General features: G+C 38.8%; 1 long non-coding RNA gene across 1 annotated transcript in view; it reads left to right on the top strand.

The window, feature by feature from the left end:
* Window positions 1–16,983, top strand: part of LOC125961006 (uncharacterized) — an 807,507-nt gene that overhangs the window by 540,758 nt on the left and 249,766 nt on the right. The gene's annotated exons all lie outside the window — the stretch shown is intronic.

The following is a 16,983-nucleotide window of genomic DNA, read 5'->3' as shown; positions in this document are numbered from 1 at the left end:
TCCTTGATGCTAATAAATTTAACTCATAATGAGACAGTCCCTGGCTTCCTATCCCGAGGGTTAGAGGTAGCCTTCTGATTTAAAGACCTCACTGATTTTTGGTGGCATAACACAAGCGACCTCCCAAGGACTGTTGCCAATAGAGTCTCTCTTTCATGCTCCTAGCAGCTAAGCAGCTTTTACTCAATTTGAAAGGTCATTGTGGGGAAAACCTGGTAAATTGTCCTCAAGAAAATTAGAGATAGAACATGTTCTTGCCAAGTAGTCTTGGAATTTCTCAATATATTTTAACCCTCAGCAACCCAGGCATTTTTCTTAAACACAAAACACAGTAGTATGCCCCTGATGAAACAGGTCTAAAAATTATAACCCTGATAAGGAAGAAAGCAACAATAACAACAAACAAAAGAATGGAAACAAATATGCTATCTGTAGGAATCTCAATCATGTATGATCAAGAAGCAAGTGAGCTAGCTGGTATGAACACAAACAAATATTACGACATTTATAACATGCTTTTAGACAAGGGAGAAAAATTTTACTGGATATTTAATACATACCTTGATTTGATTTGTTGAGAAGTGAGGTGTGGAACCAATGAATCCTATCAATCAACAAAGGATGCTAAAGTAATTTAAGGATTTACTAACAGTTCTCCTAGATTTAACATTCCCTAAATTTACTAATCAAAGGACAATTTTAGTTCAAAATATCATAGAGTAGAAGAAAAGCGAAATTGTGTTAAGTTTGGGTTAAAAGAGGGAGAGTGATCTTTAAAATTATTTTTACAGTTAGATTTTGAACATAAAAGAGGAAATAAACATCATTTACCTTTGTGCTTTTGCAACTGAAGTGCAGTACCCATGAGGGCATGAAGTGGTATACTAGGGATTACTAGAAATCAAAGGCTAAAACTAATTCAGCTTTCAGGAAGATTTATCTTCACTTACAAGATTTTATACATAAAAATGTATTTAACATTAGAACAAACATGGGTAGATTTTGAGTTAAAATGAGGGATGTGCTTGAATTTTAAAAAGTAAAATTTGAGATATCATAGAAACACATTGATTGTTGTAGAATCCATAGGCTGTGCCTGGATTTAGACTTTGAATTGCTTTTGGCATCAGGCTGAAGCACAGAGTGAGTTGCCAGCCTCGTCACCATTTTTTTAGATCAGAAGTAGGACCTAGAAAACCAAAATGCCTTGTCCAGACTTTGTAGCTGACAATAGCAGAACCTGACCTGGATCCCATTTCTGTATCTCTAGGACTCTTCCCCTGCTGTGGCTTTAGGACGATGCTGAGCAGAACAGGAATAGAGGTAAGTGCCGGACCACACATCTGCCCCACTCTTGTATCTCGAGGTAGAAACACATTCTGGAATGTTCTTTCAGGATATTTGATCTCTAAGTTAATGTTTCCCTGTCTCAGATTTTAAACTGTTTATTCACCCTCAAAGCACACTCCCTGTTGAATAGACCCAAGGTACACTTGTTTGAATATGTGACTGTTAACATTAATTCAGTTATTTTTATTAAACAGATGTTTGTATGTTGCCCATTATACGTTAGGCTCTGTACTAGGTTAGAGGAGTTTCACAGAGCTTATTATATTGTGTAGACTAGCAGGAGAGAAGAATGAGCATGAATATATTCAGCTAACATTATTTTACATTCCTCCTTCCCTATTCTAACCCCAGTAGGAGTTTTAATGGCCCAGCCATTCTAGTTGCAGTGCCTTGTACCCTGCCTCAAGACTACCAAAGAAAGTAATGGCTTGTTTCTATGTTGTTCCCATGCTCACAAAATATATCTGCAATAAATTTAGAATTGAAGCTGTGGAAGTGAGTTATATTTGCAAGCATGTGGCCATCAATGGCAAACCTTGGGAGTACAGTATTAGTGTTACCACCAAGATTCAAGTGCCATTTTGTTCCTTGTTTTCCCTTGTTCCCATGTATCCCCTTGGCCTTAGTAGTGTGTTCTTTCCTCTTGCCTCCCAGCTGTGTCCATGTGAGCACAGGATGGGTGTTAAGGCCACCAAAGCCTAGATAACCATTCCGACCAGCAGTAACAGAGGTGACCCACGGCTGTCCTAATCATAGTGATTTTTCTCCTTGGGCTCCTTCTGTGAGTCAAACCCAATCCGATGGTCTTTCTAATGCCTCATGTGATCCTATATGGTATTGAAGGAGCATGCACCTTGTTGAAATCAGTTATTCACCTAGATCCTCTGAAGGAGGGAATGGTCCTACATTTCTGAAGCAGACTTGACATGTAAAGAATAGGCTTGTGACAGAATGAGTGTTTGTAAGTATTTTTTTAAGTGTGGCTTTTGTTTCAGAGTATATCTTCATTTTGCCATGCCTTGCATTTCTCCATACTCTGTATCTTACTTGAAAACAACAAAAAATATAAATAAATAAATGTAAATAGCAGGGCTTCACCTTTCCCTTTTTGATTCAGCATATGGTGTTTGTTTTTATCTCCTGAGGAGCAGCTTGAGGTTATGCATTAGGGTTTTCACAACCTAGATTCTTGTTTTGTTTGATGAGCAATTATATGATTTCTCACAAAGATTTTCTTTGTTTGGAGGATTATAATAACTTCTGACATACACATGATTTGTTAAAATTATTATTTGTATTTTCTTTTTATATATATATATATATTTTTTTATTTGGTTGTGTTGGGTCTTAGTTGCAACAGGCGGGCTCCTTAGTTGCAGCTCACCAGCTCCTTTAGTTGCAGCATGTGTGCTCCTTAGTTGTGGTTGGTGGGATCCTTAGTTACAGCTCACAGGCTCCTTAGTTGTGGCATGCGAACTCTTAGTTGCGGCATGCATGTGGGATCTAGTTCCCTGACCAGAGATCGAACCCGTGTCCCCTGCTCGGAGGTCCTAACTGCTGTGCCACCAGGGAAGTCCCTATTTGTATTTTCATTATCCATTTATTTCACTGATCTAATATTCCGTGAGACGGACAGCATAGTCACCATTATCTCATGTTACTGAGGAAGATCATTATTCAACCATTTTATTAAATGTCTAGGAGTAAATGTATGATGGGTGATACGGATGGCATGAAATCAAAGTTGGGCAAGGCACAGTTTATGTTTTTAAGACACATATCTGATAGGGCCAGCAGGTATGTAGACAAAAAAATCACAAGAATGTGATTATTGAAATCTATTGCCACCATGACATTTTATATACCCAGTATAAATGTTAGAAGCTGTCATTATTGTTGAATATATTTTACAGTCAGCTCTAACTAAGAAGAGCCAGAAAAGATCTAATGAGGCATTGCTTGAGTGAAGACTTGAAGGAAAAGAAAGAATATACTGTAAGTGGACCTTATGGAAAAGGGAAGAATGATTTTCGTGCAAAGGGAACAGCTTGTGCAAAGGCATGGGAGCATTAAATAGTTTTCATCAAAGTGTCTTTCATGGAACTTTATGGTAGGAGTAGTATGATTTGTCCAGGGTCATGCAACTCTTTAATGACATTGCTTAGGGTCAAGTTCACTGCTCTTTGCATAGTGTCTTTCTCCCTGTTTCTAAGTGTCTGGACTTTGCCTAATACATTGAGCTTCCTGAATGGAATGTTACCCTACAACTGTATTCTCAAGAAAATAATGTTTCATATTCTTGATTTCAAGCCACATATCCTTGGGTGACTCTCTAGTGACAAAATGAGACAATTGTGATCATAGTACTAACATTGTAAAAATAATCAAATGCAATTGATTGAAGTAAAAATGCATCATTCTAGCCTGCATTTCTGCTATTGAACATTTTAGTTTAATGCCTTTTTTTGGTAACCTAGGATCCATGAAGATTGCCTCTGAATATGGTTTAGTTTAGCAATTAGTATTACCCCCATCCCTCAAATTCAAAAGGAAGGGAAACCAGCCCTCTTTTTGAAATCAGATCATATCCAAACTAAGCTAGGGCTAAAGAAATGAAGGCAGGTAATTTATAAGTATAGTAAAAATATTGTCACTGTTGGGCCAAAATTGAACGATTGTAAAAGAATGTGTAAATAACCTTTATTTAATGAGGAGTTCAGCAGCTTAGTCCTTTTCTCAATTTCCTGAAGCAAGGAAGATGGAACAGTCTCTTGTCTGTTGTTCATGGTTCAGTTCCAGCTCCTTTGGTAATTCACATAATTTTTATCCAGACAGCATCTGCTAGGCTTGTCAGTGACACTACAACAATTGTTTTGGAAGTGTATTTGAATATCTGATACTGTTTCTGTTTTTTATTTTTAAAGATTGTGTGCTTACTTGAAAAGGTTTGGGAAGTAGCTAATGGAGCATGGAGTGGTAGAACTAGAAATCTCCCAAGTCACTTATAGTGACAACAATGATTAGAGGCCAGGTTTCCTTCTATCCACAGTGAATGCAGTGAGCCTTCCTGGTGGTTGATCTTTTATTGTAATTGAGCAGTTATGTATACATCCTGCACAGAACCAAATTAGAGACAACACTCAGGCTTTGTGACAGTTTATACCAACAAATTGGGATCCAGTATCTCCCTCCTGGCTTCACACGCTCATGTACATGTGGAAAACAAACAGAAGTTTGTTCCCTAAACTGAAAGCCTGCTGGAGTGACTGAGCATGTGGAACATACAAACATGAGTAAGAGATAGCCATGTCCCCAAAGTGTTTTGTTTTAGGTCAAAAAGTGCTCTACTTAAAAAAAAAAAAATGATGTTAAGTGCAAAATCTAGCAGCCATTCATATTTTCAGGTGAATCAGTTTAACCAGATTGAGTTATTCTCACTCAGTAGTTTAAAAACTTCACAGTGCATCTGAATCATCCTGAAGCCTTGTTAAACATGAATTGCAGGGATTTCCTCCCACCCTCAGCTCTATAAGGTGTTGCCTGACAATTTGCATCCCTAACAAAGTTTCCCAGTGATGCTGATGCTGCTAGTTCAGAATGCACTTTGAGAAGTGCTGACCTAACTGTTAGCTGGTTAAACTGATTTCCGTGGGTTGTTGAATGACTAGTGGCTTTCGCCTTTCCTGAAGGCAGGAAGTGAATAGAAATGTCACTGCCCTGAATGAGGAATGGAGGAGTCATGGCTTGACAAGCAGCACAAGGTAGGGTAGGAACTAAATGTAGGCTGGGAGTTGGGAGTGATGGAAAGCAATGTGAGACTGCTGGGAGGCTGTGTGAATGGATACAAATGTATGATAGAATCTAGAAATGTGCCCTCACATTTTAATTTAATTGAGGGTGGCCCTCAAAGTCAAGCTCACCCACAGGGTGTTTTAACCTAGAGCCAGGCATGTAATGATTTGGGTCAAGGAGGACAGTGGAGATCAGTGTCCGTTGTTTCTGTATTGTCCTTCTTGCTTTGCTTGTTAAGTTTCATTGATTGGATAGCTGTGTGAGGTCCTGAATCTCCAAAGTTCTCCTTTGATGGAACTCAGGCTTCTGAAATGACAAGAAAGGTAACACAATGCCACTTCCAGAGAAGTCCTCTGTGGTGCAGATTTGGGGTGATCACCTGGTTGGGGGAGTATTGTAATAACAATTTCATAGATGGGAGGATTCTTCCTCACCTCCCAGCTGTTTGCTCTAATCCTGGGATGTAGTTCATAAGCCTCTACCCTTCTATCTCAGCAACAATGAGGTCATCTCTGGATCCAAAATAATTCTGAGCTTTCTAATTAGAGAATTTCAAGGCAGGCAGGAAGAAAAGTACTTCCATTTCCCTCTGATATGGTCAAATTTTATTTCTATTGATGGTTTAGACTCCAGTATCCTCAGTCTCATCAGAAGCTAGAAATCTGAAAGTAAGGACTCTGAAGCCACCAGGATGATTTTAAATTCAAATAAACTTCTTAGACAAAAATGGGACATGTTGGTATAGGCATCAGGAGAAATGAAGACTGACAGTTTAATTTCTCTAAATACTGTAAGCAAAATGATGTCAGCTCCATTGACTGGTAGGGTTGCCTGGTTGAGTGTAAGGGACTGTGGTGGAGAAATATAATATTAAAACATATCTTTATAAGATTTTACGTGGAGAAATTGGGAGGGACACTTCTGGGTGAGTATTCCAGGTTTCGTTTGTTTTGTTTTTTCTTTTTGCCCTGATCCCTGTCTTTACAGCAGGCTGAAATGGGTTGATTTATTTACCACTGCCTAAAACCCTAAAATGACCCTTTCTGTTTATCAAAGTGGCCCTTGTGTCTTCTGTACATCACTACTCATACAGTCTTCCAAAAGTGACAGTTACATATAAAGGGCTCATGCCTTCTCCATTTAGAGGCATGTCAATTTACAATCTATCAAACACTTGAGTTTGAGCTGCAAGAGATCTGACATTATTGAAATAGACCAAAGATACATGCCATGTCTAAGTTTTATTTTCAAGACAAAGATTGCAATCTTGGAATTAGTTTTATAGGCCAAATTTTCTTTAAACAGAGAGCAGGATCAGTTCTGCAGACAGAACACTGGAGTCTACCTGGTGAGAGAAGATGACAAAGTTAGGAAAGTCAGGCATTTTAAGCTTGTATTTAAGTAAGTTTGAGGATAATTAGAAGAACTTTATGCTGTGAATGAAGTCATCTGGGGGATGGGAGGCAGAATCATCTATAAAATAATTTTTTAAATTTCTGTTTTATTTTGGGATATCTACCTTAAAATTTATACAACTGCCCTTCAACCCAGGTACACTACACACTGTGATGATAATAACAATTATAACAGGGATTAAGCTAAGGGCTTTACCTATGTTAACTCTAATATTTGCATAGCAGATAATCTATCATAATGAATAAGTAAAGACAGTGAGGAGAAATTAATTTCTTATACAAGGGGAAACACATGTTTATAACATTAACTATGACATTAGTGTTGTTGAAATGAATTTCTAAGCCCAAGGTGGAGCTGCATGTGCCCAGGGTGCCATGTCAGCAAACTGAAACTTAGCTAAGTCTCACGTCCCTGTAAATGCTCCACACTGAGCCTCCTGCATGTTCCGTAGCCACTCAGTAATGCAATAGGCTCCTTCCTTCAGTTTCTCTAGCTCCTGCGCCCTCCCTCCCTCCCTCTCTCCTTCTCATTTTCTTCCTTGCTCTCTATCTGTCTCTTGGTTTAGACCATTAGTCCCTTCACAGAATGATAGAATTTCCCTAATCCCTTCAAATGAAGACGCTGAAAGAGTGAGAAAAAATAAACTTCCAAAGGGATGAATTTTATTTCAGGTTATACAAGTTAAATTGGATTTTAATGCTTATAGTATAAGGAAAATACTTGCAGTTTTGCCATCTGGAATGGCAGAGGTGTGAAACAATGAAAATAGACTGTGTTCGTAGGTGTGGGGGAAACGATGGTGTTTGGGAGGGGCTATTTTCTGCCTGAGCTAGAGTGAGAGAAATTATAAAGGGTTGCCTCAACCCTTTATTCTGTAGCTGAATGCCATTTATTATTCACTGTGTCTCCCAGGCATGATGTGGCTGAAAGCAGGACTCCATGGATGATTTCTGCAGCCACAAATCTGAACTTGAGGCTAGTTGAGTCAGGGACTTTTGGGAGGAGAAGGGATGCTTTTCCAAGGCTGACATCTCAGAAAATTGGAGCACTCTTTACAAATATCTTTCTCATAACATGGAACGTTTGCCTTTGTTTCTGGCTTGGACAGAAAAGGAGAGAACAATGGAGAGGAAGGAAAAGAGTTGCAACATGAAGAAATCATTTTCAATCCTGTGATAACCTGGCTGTCTTTGAAGTCTGAGTGTAAATTCTAGTTATGCCCTTTGTAATCTGAATCTACATATTTATCCCTAACAAACAGATGGCAATGTCCTGAGAAGTTCAGGGAGTTATTTCTTTTTGAACAGGTGAGCTAGTTCCTAATGGAAATCTTTTCTCATTTGCATTGGAGTGATGGTAGTCATGTTTGACTCTGACTCCCCACTACCTATTATGCTGTAATAAACAGTAAATGTTTATTAAGTTAGTAAATGAATGTACTGACTAGTTATTTAATGGTTTGTTAGTATCCTATTGCTGTGTAACCAATTACTGCAAACAGTGATTTAGACAACACCCATTTATTATCTTACAATTTCTATGGATTAGGAGTCCAGGTACATGTTGGCTGGGTACTTTGCTCAGGGAATCACCAGCCTGAAATCAAGATGTTGGCCAGGGATTCAATTCTCATCTGAGGCTCAGGATCCTTTTCCAAGGTCACAGATTGTTGGCAAAGTGCATTGCCTTGCAGCTCTATTACTAAGATCCTGTTTTCTTGCTAACTGTCAACCAGGGGTAGCTCTCAGCTCCTGGAAGTTGACATCAATTTCTTGCTTCAACAACCTTGCCTCCATAGGTAGTTCACAACAAGGCCACTTGCTTTCTTCCAGTCAGCAGGATTGCATCTCTCTGACTTCTTAATTCCTCTCTAGTCTGCTAGGAGGAGGTAATATAATATAACATAATAATGGGAGTGACTATTCTATCTCCATATGCCGTATATAAAATAACCGAATCAAGGCAGTAAATGTCCATCATATTCACAGGTTCTGCCTCAGAAGGGAAGAGGACTGTATAAAGGGTTGGGGAACTTGGGGCCATCTGAGAATTCTGCTTACCACAGGTGGGAGATACCCATCCTCTTTTGTGATGAAAAATATGTATTTGATTTATGCATGAGTTTCATGCGGCTTGTTTAAGATATGGCCAGGTTTGAATCAGCCATTGTGGTTAGTCTACTTCTTATATTTTCAAAAAGTTCTCTTTGTCATTAGTATGGCAATAATTAGTAAAAATATTACTAGTAGCTTTACTAATTTAGTAAAAATTATCACCTTGCCCTATGGCACAGAAGACGCAGGGCAAACTTACCCAAATTTGCACTGGTCGTTTGGTTTCTCAGATAGTTCTGTTCTTGGTCACAGGGAAGACACCTTCATACTGATCTTTTTGTTTGTTTGTTTTATTACCTGCTGAATTTTGGTAATCCTTTGGTAGAGAAATAAACTGTTCACACCACACACAGACGCACACAAACACACACACACAGCTTTGCCATCTGTGGTCTTCTCATGTGGCCCCAAACCTTTATCACTATTCACTGGACATTGACTGATCATCGGAACCAAGATAAGATAGCAAGGTTCCCTTGGAAATAGAATTTAATAAGTATACTTTGTGGAGAGGTCCCCATGTAGTCATGTATGTACCAGCCAGCATGAGAAACACACACTTAGATAAAAATAGTCCTTTCTACAGAGACAAGCTTATAAAATGCCTAATTTTATGGGGAGAACAACACCAGACTTCATTAGTAGTAAGATGTAACTTAACATTCTCAGAACTTTTTTCAGTGTAGATTTTTATCAAACCTAGGGAATTGTTGGTCTGTTACTGAAAATAAGGGGCACTGGAAAAGTAGAAAGTAGCCTGGAAAGAGAATCTATACAGCATCATACCATTTGGTCCAGGCCTCCAAAGATATGATTTCTTGGAGGAGCTGAGGCCAGGCCATGTTCTTCCTCCAGTTTGTTCACCCTGACTTGGGAATTATTTGGAAACCTTCAAGGTCACCTCTTTATGTTTGTCCCTAGTGGCAATATAGTCTAACATTCCCAAGGTAGACACAATGATAATAATCAAAACTTCTGAGAGATGACATAAGACATAAAATAAAATGTACTTCTCTCTTCTAGAATAGAAGCTACAGAGGGAAAAATGCAATGAGAGAGATATTGTTTGTTGGACTAAAATAATTCAAAGTCATAGGTACAAGAGTCGAGGGAGACTCAGGTATATCAAAATTCTGGCGATCTAATGTCCAGATTTCCAAATTGACTGAGGCATGTACTATATAAAAATATCCAGAGCTATATAAAAGTGTTAGTTAAGCCATTATAGGTATTCTGAACCTATTGGTGGTCAATTTTCAAGAGAAAAAATCGTACCCTGAAAAGTGGAATTTTACTACTGATACATAATACCTTAAATAACAATTTTGTGTACATGCAGTATCATTTATTATTTGTTTGCATTATGGATAGTTAATTTCATTTTATACTTTGAAGACATTTGCCTTAATTATTTGGGTAAATTTGAACAGTCAAATAATAGCTGTTACCTAGAAACAAGAATTAAAAGTCATTTGACATAAGCTTGTAACTTGGTTAATGTGGAGATTTTTCAACACAGTAATGTTTGGTCACTTCACTGATAATAAAAATATTGTTGTTTGCATTTTGAACTCCTCTTGTTTAAAATGAAATAGATTTTTGATAATCTAGATTTGGTATCTCTGGTTTTTTGATGAATATCTGTGCTTGTGATATTTAGGAAAAAGCATCCAGTTAAGGATAAGAATAGGGTGAGAAGGAGGAAACAGATATGCCTAATAACCTTTAGAGCACTTTAAACTTTTCAAAGACATTCACATGTTAATGTTTTTTGAGTACACACACTCTGTAGGAATATAGGGCAGTCATTTTAAGCATAAGACAAAGATGTTTAGAGAAAGTAACAACTTGCCAAAGATCATGTTACGAGTAAATGAACAGAAACAGGAATTCATATTTTATTCAGACATTACTACTCTTAGATAATTCTATAGAACTGCGTCCCATCAATATTAAAAATCACCTAGACGAGCCATTTATTACACAATTCTATGGAATGCGTAATATGTTCCATATAACACGACTAATGTGTGGCCGACTTAGAATTTCAAAAAAGGACTTAGACTGAAAGGCAGAAAATCTTCATTCATTACACTGAATTGCTATTGCAAAATTATTCCATATCATTACAGAAGGTTTTAAAAATTAAGCTCACAGGGCTTCCCTGGTGGCGCAGTGGTTGAGAGTCCGCCTGCCGATGCAGGGGACACGGGTTTGTGCCCCGGTCTGGGAAGATCCCACATGCCGCGGAGCGGCTGGGCCCGTGAGCCATGGCCGCTGAGCCTGCGCGTCCGGAGCCTGTGCTCTGCAATGGGAGAGGCCACAACAGTGAGAGGCCCGCGTACCGCAAAAAAAAAAAAAAAATTAAACTCACAACTGATGTTGTCTTGAAAGTCTGGCATTCATCAGTGCACAGACTTGCTATTAGCTCAGCTTCGGCTCATTAAACATCTTGAATTTGAAACAAATTGTTTAAGATGCAAACGTGTGAAATCAGTGTATTGATTAAACATGACTCATGACATAAAACAAAACTTTATCTCTCACTGTTCCTTTAAAATGTTTAAGATCAGATATTTCTCTGGCCCTGAGTGAAAATTCCCCAGGTCCATGACTTTTTTCTTTTTTTTTGGTACGCGGGCCTCTCACTGTTGTGGCCTCTCCCGTTGCAGAGCACAGGCTCCGGACGCTCAGGTCCAGCGGCCATGGCTCACGGGCCCAGCCGTACCGGGGCATGAACCCACATCCCCCGCATCGGCAGGCGGACTCCCAACCACTGCGCCACCAGGGAAGCCCAGGTCCATGACTTTTATGTTCACTTTTTGGTAAGAGGGAATCCTACTTTAAGTCACAAAGCAATCTCACATCAGAAATTAGGATGTCCAATCCAATTTTAATCAAAAGTTTGAACTTAATTTAGCATTGAAATATGTCTCTGCCCCCAGTTATAGACTATGTCAACTCAAAACCCACAGTGAGAAAGGGACTTCTATTCTGCCACTGTCATGACCACTATTCAACTTATACAGATATACTCTGTTGGAATAGAATGGCCCCAAATCTACTGCATCTGCCTTCAATTAACCTCATTCATCTTTGGATAAGTTCCTTGAAGTTAGATGGGTAGAACCCAGCTTAACCAAAGAAGGTTAGATACCTTCTTTGCTGACATGGCCTGTCACTATTCCTTAGAGAAACATTTGGAAGGATACCCATTTATCTTGCTGTGCTTCCTCAAGCTGATGATCCCAAATAACTTATAATGAACAATTTGGGTGTTCCAATTCATTCTTTTCATTTATACCTTTTAGAGTTGGCTTTTTGAATTCAATACATCGTGTTCTTTTTAACTTGGGCTAGTATGTCAGAGAACTGTATGGGTCGGTTGAGGATGGTCCATTTCAAGACCAATGTATGAAATGACAAGACTAAAAGTATGTTGAATGATTTCAAGACTATGTGATCTAATAATTTTAAGACTTTGCCATAAAAGGAATATTCTAGAAAATCTCATAAAGTTGAGTTTCCTGGATGTGTAAAGTTTTTCAATAAATTTAGAAAGTTTTCTGCCATAATTTCTTTGAATATTTCATTTGCTCCTCTCTCTGACTCCTCCTTCTAGTTCTCTTTTACATATATGTCCAGAGAGTTAGTTTCCCACATTTTTCTAAGGCTCTGTTCATTTTTCTTCATTCTTCTTTTTCTCTCTGTTCTTTGAATTGCATCATCTCCATAGGTCTATCTAAAGTTTTTCAGTGCTTTCTTTTGTCAGTTCAAATCTACCATTGTGCCCTCTAGTGAATTTTTATTTTAATTATATGTACTTTCCAACTTCAAAATTCCCATTTGGGTCTTTTTTATAATTTCTATCTCTTTTTTTATATTGACTATTTAATAAGATATTGTCATCATTCCATTTTTTAACTTTAATTACAGTTTCCTTTAATTCTTTGAGCATATTTATAATGACTACTTTTAAGTCTGTTAAATATGACATTTGATTGCTCCCACAGGCAGTTTCCATAATCTGTTGTTTTTGTTGTTCTTTGTTTGTTTGTTTGTTTCTGGTGTATGGATCATACTTTTCTGTCTCTTTGCTTGTCTCTCTCTCTTTTTTTTTTTTTGGAATTGGACATTTTGGATAATATATTGTAGCAATTCTATGCACTACTCGTAGAATTTCCAGCAATTCTATGCACTACTGCTTATTATTATTTCCTTGTTCGTTTAGTGATGGTCTGAATTATTTTAGTGTAAACTATCAGCCCACCTCACCCCTGCTTATAAACACACACATACACACACACACACACACACACACACACACACACACACACACACACACACACACGCACACGGTGTGAAGCTCTGATTTTGCTCCTCAGGGGACATAGACTTGGATATGGCCACAGTCAGCCTAGGATGACAGTGATCATGGTAGATCTCTCGTTGGCTGTCTGTTTTCCTGATCACACACAGCTGTTAGCTCCATTAATTCTGGCCAATTGCTCTGTTGTTTTCAACAATGCCTTGGGTCATAAATTCCTTTACAGACTAATCCAATCAAATTGGGACTCCTTTGAAGGGACAGTTCCTGAGGTCAGGGTTTGATATTTGTCCCTCCCAAGAGATCTTCCCAGCTGGCACTGTCCTTATTTCTCTCCACTGAAATGAGGACAATCACAAACTCCCATGCAGCCTTTATCACCAATGAATCTATTGATCTTTTCCCAATTACCTTTCATCATAATTTGTACTGATTTTCAGAGTGCCCTTAGGCTTGAACTTCTCCATACTTCATTGCAATTGAAATCAGTTCCTTAGGGGTTGGAGATAGGATTGGAGCTCTCTGTCCTCTGGCCTGCCTCTCCCTGTGAGCAAAATATCTGAACCACTGGTCTAGTTCTGGAGGTGGGGACAATGGTTGGCTTTTTTATGAGTGAAATTCCACCTTGAGTTGCTGAATGCTCAGTTGATATGGGGTGGGGAATACTAGCCCCAGATCTCCTCAGATCACCATCTTCACTAAGGAACTCCCACCTTAAGAACCCATTCTTTCTAGTATCTTCACAATTTTTTCTGTAAATCTACAACTGTACTAAAGTAGTTTAATTTTTAAATGTGCTGAAAACAAATTGCCCAGCCTCAGTGAATTCCCATAAATGAATCTCTTGGACCACCTCTTTAAGTGATCTAAGGAAATGTATTTGGAAGATAGGGAAAAGTAATGTTTATATGGAGGAAAAAAAATCCAAAGCGTCTGTATCCTCACCAAGTTTCAGTCTGGATATCCATTCTTTTCTGCTAGGAGGATGACAAACATCTAGGGCTAGAATATTAAAAACACTATTTCAAAATCAACGTTAGTCCTTACCCTTCAAAGTTGTTTATGCCCTCTTTCCTCTTTCCTTTGCTTTATCCAGCTCTGTATTTTTATAGGGACCTACTTGTATTTTGACATTTTTTTTTTTTTTTTTTTTTGTGGTACGCGGGCCTCTCACTGCTGTGGCCTCTCCCGTCGCAGAGCACAGGCTCCGGACACGCAGGCTCAGCGGCCATGGCTCACGGGCCCAGCCGCTCCGCGGCACGTGGGATCCTCCCGGACCGGGGCACGAACCCGCGTCCCCTGCATCGGCAGGCGGACTCCCAACCACTGCGCCACCAGGGAAGCCCTATTTTGACATTTTAATCTGGTTTTCCACCTGTGGAATAATTTTCGCACTCTTACCATGGCTAGAAAGGAGTTAGGAAGGTTTGTAGAAAAGATATTAAACAAATGCTTCTGCAAATTCTGAAACCAGAATTTGAGAGAGAAGAGAGAAACAGCTATTCTGGTCTTTAACAAATAGCATTTGTGGTTTGGGAAGGGAAGAGGACCACAGGTTCCTTTCTCCCATATACAAACCACAACTGGTGGGCATGTTGCTTTATTAGTAGGGTACAGGTCAGTTTTCCAAGAATAAGTCCTTACTTATGGGTTTTAAAGACATTTTTGGAAGAATATTCCAGGCTTTTTTAATGAGTGAACTAAGCTACCATTTAGGACGCTCTCTTGTTCATGAAACACTGAAATTTAATGGCTGAGATGGCTGCTTTGCTTGATTTTGCACCTGTTTTAGATTGTTCTAAGGAATAACTCAGAAGATTCTTCTAAAAACATATCTCACAAAAGAGCTTGTGTACAAGAACCTTCCATTAAACATGTTAGAAAAGGTTTAATTATTAATGAGTAAGAGTTACATTGTTATCTTCAAAGTGGCCCCATCACAGATCCAGACATTATATTTTTCAATGAAGTTATCATGGAAGAAACAAAATTTATATTTAGGAGAGGAACTTTTACATTTTGTTATAATAGCTATTATCTTTCTGGCACTCATTTATTGAATGTTGAGTACCTACGTGTGCATACAGGAGTATTACTAGTTTTGTGAAGACTGCAAAGGAATCTGAAGACATTTAACCCTTTTAGAAATAAACTGTCTACTTGAAAAGGTTTGGATTTTAAGAAGTACTTTGCAATTTTCAGTCATTTTTCCTCCCTAAAGTCTCCGTTTGAACTTTATAATAGCAGCAGCAGGAGAGCTGGCTTGGTAGATATTATAGTCATACAATTGAAGAATTCTAGTCTCTCACAAGGTTGTAAAGGTCATTTAATCCAAACCTTTTATTATTTTATTTTATTTTTTTAACACCTTTATTGGAGTATAATTGCTTTACAATGGTGTGTTAGTTTCTGCTTTATAACAAAGTGAGTCAGGTATACATATACCTATATCCCCATATCTCTTCCCTCTTGCATCTCCCTCCCTCCCACCCTCCCTGTCCCACCCCTCTAGGTGGGCACAAGGCACTGAACTGATCTCCCTATGCTATGCGGCTGCTTCCCACTAGCTATCAGTTTTACATTTGGTAGTGTATATATGTCCATGCCACTGTTTCACTTTGTCCCAGCTTCCCCTTCCCCCTCCCCATGTCCTCAAGTCCATTCTCTAGTAGGTCTGCGTCTTTATTCCCGTCCTGCACCTAGGTTCTTATCATACCAATTTTTTTTTTCATTTTAAAACAGTACCAGATGACAAAATGTTGCAAAAATGAAATTCTTCTATACCTTTTGTTTAGCTGCCACACATATAAACATCTTACATAACCTCAGTGGAATTTCAAAACTGGGAAATTAAATGTGATATGGTACTGTCAACTGATTTTTAGAACTTACTTAAATTTTTCCAATTGATCCACTAATGTCCTTTTCCTAGGCTAGGATCCAATCCAGGATCACACCTTCTGTTTCCTTTTTTTAAAAAAAAATAAATAATAATTATTATCATTTTGGCTGCATTGGGTCTTCGTTGCTGCACACGGGCTTTCTCTAGTTGTGGCGAGCAGGGGCTACTCTCCTTTGCAGTGCGTGGGCTTCTCATTGATGTGGCTTCTCTTGTTGTGGAGCATGGGCTTTAGGCGCGTGGGCTTCGGTAGTTGTGGCATGTGGTCTCAGTAGTTGTGGCTCATGGGCTCTAGAGCGCAGGCTCAGTAGTTGTGGTGCATGGGCTTAGTTGCTCCACGGCATGTGGGATCTTCCCGGACCAGGGATCGAACCCGTGTCCCCCGCATTGGCAGGCAGATTCTTAACCACTGTGCCACCAGGGAAATCCCACTGTTTCCTTATTTCTTAAACCTTCTCTAATTAAGGGCAGTTCCTCAGTTTCTTTGTCCTTCACGATGCTGGTATTTTTTAATTGTACTGGTTCCTTATTTTGTAGAATGTTCTCATTCGTAACCCATTCATTTTCAAGCTTAAGCAACCAAATGTGGTTATTCCCTGAGATCTCACAGAAATTAGTGGCAGAGCACCTTGTACACGAATAAAAGACTGCTAATTTTATGGAGAGTTCATCCCAAGGTTTCAGAAAGCATGTCTTCCTGCCAGAAGGGTGACAGTCGATACAAGTAAATTGTATCAACAATTTGTATAATATATGTAAATTATATATATACTAGATTATTGATTTCCTATGGAGTCTTGGGTTTTATGCTAAGCCCTGGGACTATAATAGTGTGCAAAAACCAAAACGGTCTCAAGCCCCCCGTTTTAGCTTCGTTTTGAGTCCCCCCAGGACTTTGTAGTGTTTTGGAGGACATGGACGTGTATGCCTATGTAAACACAAAGAACATTCAGAACATGGCTAGCAGCAAAGTGCTCTTTCAAATGAGATTATGCAAAAAGACTGGTTTTAGACAGAATGAGTTTTATAGAAGGTGAAGGGGAGTAAAGCATGGCGACTGATGGAGAAACCCCTAAATACAAATA

This window comes from Orcinus orca, chromosome 14, assembly GCF_937001465.1.
Source record: "Orcinus orca chromosome 14, mOrcOrc1.1, whole genome shotgun sequence".
Taxonomy (NCBI): domain Eukaryota; kingdom Metazoa; phylum Chordata; class Mammalia; order Artiodactyla; family Delphinidae; genus Orcinus; species Orcinus orca.
The sequence above is the reverse complement of the archived record's forward strand: the minus strand, read 5'-3'. Positions and strand labels throughout refer to the sequence as shown.